This window comes from Bubalus bubalis, chromosome 17, assembly GCF_019923935.1.
Source record: "Bubalus bubalis isolate 160015118507 breed Murrah chromosome 17, NDDB_SH_1, whole genome shotgun sequence".
NCBI lineage: Eukaryota > Metazoa > Chordata > Mammalia > Artiodactyla > Bovidae > Bubalus > Bubalus bubalis.
In genome coordinates this window covers 29,907,525-29,914,649 of record NC_059173.1, presented here as the reverse complement: position 1 = coordinate 29,914,649, position 7,125 = coordinate 29,907,525, and the positions used below count along the sequence as shown (strand labels likewise).

Here is a 7,125-nt window from a genome sequence, read left to right as displayed (position 1 = left end):
AGGGACAGATATCAAAGGGCTTACATGCTGAACTAAAAGAAAAGGAACTTTAGCTAATGAGGAATTAAAAATTTATAGGATTATGTGTTGGTCAGTGCCTGTTAGTCTAAACAACAGAGCTTGTTTGGAATAATCTAAGCAGAAAAATGTTCTATTAGAGGTTACTGCCAGGTTGAACAGAGAGCCAGATTTCAAAACTACAGACAAGGTTGTTTCCAGCCACAATACAGAGACTTCCCAAATGGAAACACTGCTGTTGTGTCTGTGAGAACCTATGAATGTCAGCAGCTGTGCACTTGCAGATCCTGAGGAGCAGGATCTCCCCAAAATCACTGGTTAGATGACAAACACTTCCTTCAGTATCTCCTGCATGAATCCAAGTATCACCTGGGCAAGTCTGATCAGCAGGACCTAAGTACTGTGCTGCCAGGGAACCCAAAGATGTGAGTTTTCTGGTCTTCCCTTGGGAAGGTGGGACTCAATGTGGAAAATAGCCAATGAATCAAGGACATTTTATTTCACAGATGTTGAGCAGCTTCAAGTGATGGGTGTAAAGCTTGCCACATGAAGTGGAAAGGGCGGAGATTGCTTCATGGCTGCCTATAACTGTGGTAACCCCTGTCCATGCATAATGTGATCGTCTTGATTTCCACAATCTCAAGGACCTGATCACCAGGTCCTTCCCTGATGCCAAATCCAAGCCCTCTTGGTCTGGTATATTTTGACTTGAAATCTGATGAGTTTTTGATTGGAAAGCACTTCTGTTAAAACCAGATTAAAGAAGAATGCAACATGCTTGGAAGGAGTGAGTGTTCTTCACCCTCTGGTCAACCACAATACAGAAATAATATTCTAGATGAGCCTAAGTGCTCCTGAAATCACATAAATTAGGGAAGAAACTGTGTGACATGTTCTGGAACATCGCTTCCCCAGCTGTGATAAAAGAGCAGTCGGTTTCAGAAGCTATGTGTTCCTTTCAGGTTCTAGACTGAGAAACCAGTTGCCCATCCCTGCAGCAGAGGACAGGCTTAGCCTGGAGGAGGAGATAGGGAGTAGCTGTCTCTCAAGCTTAGCTATGTCAGGAGAAAGAATGGAGGGCCTTTCCGAGGGGCTGTTAAGGATTGCATCACGCTTCAAGTGCATGTTTTCTTTATCCCTCTGTTCTTTTTTCCTTTTCTTTGAAGAGGTAGGTAGGGGCCTGTTAAATATCATTCAGTGTGTCTTGAGCTTTATAGAATTTCCAACTAGGATGTTAAATTCTTCATCCAAGAGCTTTTTTTTATTTTCATTTTTCTTCTCCTTCACTTTGAATGATGAGCTTGGGGAAAAACCTGCTAATCGTCTCTCACAGTCCCTAAATTTTCAAAGTGGTCTATCATATATATCATTTTCTGAGCATAGGTTTTTCTAAGAAAGGAACGATGTAACCACAGAATAATTGTACTACATGAAATATTTTGCTATGTTCTTAATATAAGAAAAATGGCTCTGCCATGCCTAGAGAGTCCAAATATGGGTAGTAATGCCAGAAAGAGAAATAGTAATTCACTGATATCACGTTGTCAGGTGTTGTTTTCCTGGGGAATATTCCAAAGTGGACTCAGATGCATCTACTGTGACTCATAAAGCAGCGGGAGGAGCAATTGCAGGTGAGGGCAGGCAGGTCAGGGTGGAGCCTGGAGGAGGAAAGCATAAACTGTAAGGGGAATTTAAGGAGGAGGAATGGCTGACCATCACAGGGAGACTCTGCCCTCAAAGGTTCACTGCTCTATCTGCAGAAACCTCACCTCTCTGTACGTTCAGCTCCATCCAGGAGCAATTTCCCTGAGTTCTCAACATGTCTAGTTCCTGAGAGAGTTCTAATTCCTGAGAGAGTTCTAGGTCTCTCTTGGACGGAAAATGGGTGTGATTTGGCTTTGTGCGACTCTGTTTAATTTGCTGGAACTGCCCAAAGAGCATGAGCGCAAGATATGGAAGGACAGGGTTCTAAGTGGTGGTATGTCAGCTACTGCAGCAGACGGGGGGCTTATCTGGTGCAGTGGCTCCCTTTCCCCAGTACCCCCTGTCATACTTCATGGCCATTGTTTGTCCTCTAGAACCAGTACACAGAGCTGCATTTCAAAGGACAGGTCAAAGAATAATGTGATCAGGAGCTGTATAGTCAGAAACCAGAAGAAATGCTTGATTCTAAGATTCTCAGTCATCTGACTCATGTTGATGAGAGTTGTAAGTAGGAGTTGGTTCCAGTCGACTGATGATTATTAATAGGACAACCAACTGACCTACTGAGAGTCTGATGGTGTATATGGTAACAAGATCCTGTATTTTCTGTTACATAATTTTTTTTCCCCCAGTTCTAGTTAAAGTAGATATTTCTCAGTAGGAAAAGGCAACTTTTGGAGTTGCAAAACGGCAGTGGTCTGCTTTTATGAACAGTACAAGTGTGAATTTAAATATCCCTTTCTATCAAAAACTCATTGAATTTTGTATTCTTTTTTTTTTTTTTTTTTTTTTGAGGCCCATGAACTGTGAAGGACGATGTGTTTTTGTTTCAGTAGGACTGATGTTCATGCTTTGATAACAGGACAACACTTTAAAAATGGGATTTGCCCACAATGCTTCACTTCTATCACCATTTTCATCCTTGATGCTGGGTAGGGAAATCTAAGTGTGGAAGACGTAAGTGAATACTGGGAAATATGCTTATCTTTCTGAAAGGAGTATCTTTTAAATACTTTCAAGTTATGACAAAATAAGAATATAAAATTATTGCTTAAATATATCAAGTTCTAAAGGAAAATATATGTTGGTGAAATGTTTGTCATAGTTTAAATGAAAAGAATTAAATGGTTAAATTAGGCTTTATGTATTAGCTAAAGGATAGATTTATTTTCCAATATCAATTGATCATTAAATAATAATAAAATATATGATTAATAGTAGTTAATTCATGGTGTCTTATGTGGACCATCTTCAGTGTATTGGGGTTAGAGGAACACCATTATTACCCTTTTGGTTCTATGGTAACTTTGGCAAGTGACCAAGTGTTCTTGCCTGGAGAATCCCAGGGATGGGGGAGCCTGGAAGGCTGCCGTCTGTGGGGTCGCACAGAGTCGGACACGACTGAAGCGACTTAGAGCAGCAGCAGCAAGCCAACTTGCCTAATAAATTTTTTTTTTAATTTTATTTTATTTTTAAACTTTACAAAATTGTATTAGTTTTGCCAAATATCAAAATGAATCCACCACAGGTATACATGTGTTCCGCATCCTGAACCCTTCTCCCTCCTCCCTCCCCATACCATCCCTCTGGGTCATCCCAGTGCACTAGCCCCAAGCATCCAGTATCATGCATCGAACCTGGACTGGCAACTTGTTTCATACATGTTATTATACATGTTTGAATGCCTTTCTCCCAAATCTTCCCACCCTCTCCCTCTCCAACAGAGTCCATAAGACTGTTCTATACATTGGTGTCTATTTTGCTGTCTTGTACACAGGGTTATTGTTACCATCTTTCTAAATTCCATATATATGCGTTAGTATACTATATTGGTGTTTTTCTTTCTGGCTTACTTCACTCTGTATAATAGTAGGGCTCATCATCCCTACTTTTTCAATACTGATTTTTCCTTTTGATTGAATGGTGCTTATGGCCAAACTTCATAGAAAGTGGTTATTACATGTGTAACATTTGGCTATATTTATGTTTTCCAGTTTGGAGAGCCTACGAATTTGCTAATACCTCTTGATTTTCTGCTGAATTCTTAAACCATAGGACAGAAATAGATTTTTGTCCTATTTTGGTAGTTACTTTTCCTGGCACAAGTTGAGACAGGAAGTGCTGGAGCCCATGAAAACATGATGGGGAAAAAAACAAAAACAAAGTGATGCCTCTGAATTTCTCGGACATTTGCAAATGTTTAGTTTATGTCAAGATGTGGTTATTGGGAAGACTATTAATATGCACCAAACTTTCTTAAAAATATTACCCTGAACACAGGAAAATAAATCTTCAATTGGAAGGGTGCCATAGGTGTTAACTTATAACTTTGTTAACATCAGATCAATTGAAAACATCATTATGGATGATTTCCCATATGAGAAAATTGACGGAAAATACAGGATCATATTTAAATGTGACCAAGAACAGTTGTAGAAACAACAGTTTAAAAGATAATGGCAAGGGACTTCACTGGTGGTCCAGTGGTTAAGACTTCACCTACCAATGCAGGGGGTGCAGGTTCAATCCCTGGTCTGAGAGCTAACCATAACTTGAAACAGAAGCAGTATTGTAACAAATTCAATTAAAGACTGTAAAAATGGTCTGTGCTGTGCTGTGTTGAGTCACTCAGTTGTGTCCAACTCTTTGCTACCCCATGGACTGTAGCCCGCCAGGCTCCTCTGTCAATGGGGATTCTCCAGGCAAGAATACTTGAGTGGGTTGCCATGCCCTTCTCCAGGGGCTGTTCCCAACCCAGGGATCGAACCCAGGTTTACTGTATTACAGGCAGATTCTTTACCATTTGAGCCACCTGGAAAGCCCAAGAATACTAGATGGGTAGCCTATCCCTTCTCCAGGGAATCTTCCTGATCAGTAATCAAACCGGGGTCTCCTGCATTGCAGGTGGATTCTTTACCAGCTGAGCTACCAGCAAAGCCCTAAAAATGGTCTATGTCCATAAAAATAAATAAATAAGTAAGTAACAACAAACATTATTATGATAGTGACACCCTAGTGTTTGGGCATTTGGATATTATATGCTTTCTTATCATACTGTTCATGGGGTTCTCAAGGCAAGAATACTGAAGTGGTTTGCCATTCCCTTCTCCAGTGGACCACATTCTGTCAGATCTCTCCACCATGACCTGCCCATCTTGGGTTGCCCCACGGGCATGGCTTAGTTTCATTGAGTTAGACAAGGCTGTGGTCCTAGTGTGATAAGACTGACTAGTTTTCTGTGAGTATGGTTTCAGTGTGTCTGCCCTCTGATGCCCTCTTGCAACACCTACCATCTTGCTTGGGTTTCTCTATATGATACTGAAAGAGGAACTCCCCAGGTCAGTAGGTGCGCAATATTCTACTGCAGATCAGTGGAGAAATAACTACAGAAAGAATGAAGGGATGGAGCCAAGGCAAAAACAAAACCCAGTTGTGGATGTGACTGGTGATAGAAGCAAGGTCCGATGCTGTAAAGAGCAATACTGCATAGGAACCTGGAATGTCAGGTCCATGAATCAAGGCAAATTGGAAGTGGTCAAACAAGAGATGGCAAGAGTGAATGTCAACATTCTAGGAATCAGCAAACTAAAATGGACTGGAATGGGTGAATTTAACTCAGATGATCATTATATCTACTACTGCAGGCAGGAATCCCTCAGAAGAAATGGAGTAGCCATCATGGTCAACAAAAGAGTCTGAAATGCAGTACTTGGATGCAATCTCAAAAACCACAGAATGATCTCTGTTCATTTCCAAGGCAAACCATTCAGTATCACAGTAATCCAAGTCTATGCCCCAACCAGTAACGCTGAAAAAGCTGAAGTTGAATGGCTCTATGAAGACCTACAAGACCTTTTAGAACTAACACCCAAAAAAGAGGTCCTTTTCATTATAGGGGACTGGAATGCAAAAGTAGAAAGTCAAGAAACACCTGGAGTAACAGGCAAATTTGGCCTTGGAATACGGAATGAAGCAGGGCAAAGACTAATAGAGTTTTGCCAAGAAAATGCACTGGTCATAACAAACACCCTCTTCCAACAACACAAGAGAAGACTCTATACATGGACATCACCAGATGGTCAACACCAAAATCAGATTGATTATATTCTTTGCAGCCAAAGATGGAGAAGCTCTATACAGTTAATGAAAACAAGACCAGGAGCTGACTGTGGCTCAGATCATGAACTCCTTATTGCCAAATTCAGACTCAAATTGAAGAAAGTAGGGAAAGCCACTAGACCATTCAGGTATGACCTAAATCAAATCCCTTATGATTATACAGTGGAAGTGAGAAATAGATTTAATGGCCTAGATCTGATAGATAGAGTGCTTGATGAACTATGGAATGAGGTTCGTGACATTGTGCAAGAGACAGGGATCAAGACCATCCCCATGGAAAAGCAATGCAAAAAAGCAAAATGGCTGTCTGGGGAGGCCTTACAAATAGCTGTGAAAAGAAGAGAAGCAAAAAGCAAAGGAGAAAAGGAAAGATATAAGCATCTGAATGCAGAGTTCCAAAGAATAGCAAGAAGAGATAAGAAAGCCTTCTCCAGTGATCAATGAAAAGAAATAGAGGAAAACAACAGAATGGGAAAGACTAGAGATCTCTTCAAGAGAATTAGAGATACCAAGGGGACATTTCATGCAAAGAAGAGCTCGATAAAGGACAGAAATGTTATGGACCTAACAGAAGCAGAAGATATTAAGAAGAGGTGGCAAGAATACACAGCGGACCTGTACAAAAAAGATCTTCATGACCAAGAGAAGCACTATGGTGTGATCAACCACTTAGAGCCAGATATCCTGGAGTGTGAAGTCAAGTGGGCCTTAGAAAGCATCACTACAAACAAAGCTAGTGGAGGTGATGGAATTCCAGTGGAGCTATTTCAAATCCTGAAAGATGATGCTGTGAAAGTGCTGCACTCAATTTGCCAGCAAATTTGGAAAACTCAGCAGTGGCCACAGGACTGGAAAAGGTCAGTTTTCATTCCAATCCCAAAGAAAGGCAATGCCAAAGAATGCTCCAACTACCGCACAATTGCACTCATCTCACACGCTAGTAAAGTAATGCTCAAAATTCTCCAAGCCAGGCTTAAGCAATATGTGAACTGTGAGCTTCCTGATGTTCAAGATGGTTTTAGAAAAGGCAGAGGAACCAGAGATCAAATTGCCAACATCCGCTGGATCATGGAAAAAGCAAGAGAGTTCCAGAAAATCATCTATTTCTGCTTTATTGACTATGCCAAAGCCTTTGACTGTGTGGATCACAATAGACTGTGGAAAATTCTGAAAGAGATGGGCATACCAGACCACCTGACCTGCCTCTTGAGAAATCTGTATGCAGGTCAGGAAGTAACAGTTAGAACTGGACATGGAACAACAGATTGGTTCCAAATAGGAAAA

The 7,125-nt window shown here is 40.9% G+C and overlaps 1 long non-coding RNA gene across 1 annotated transcript; it reads left to right on the top strand.

Moving 5' to 3' along the window:
• The first annotated feature begins 250 nt into the window (after positions 1 to 250).
• On the top strand, positions 251 to 796 carry LOC123330066. The gene is made up of 2 exons (XR_006545774.2): positions 251 to 443; positions 525 to 796. It is a non-coding gene; the product is annotated as an uncharacterized LOC123330066 (long non-coding RNA).
• The last annotated feature ends 6,329 nt before the right edge of the window (positions 797 to 7,125 follow it).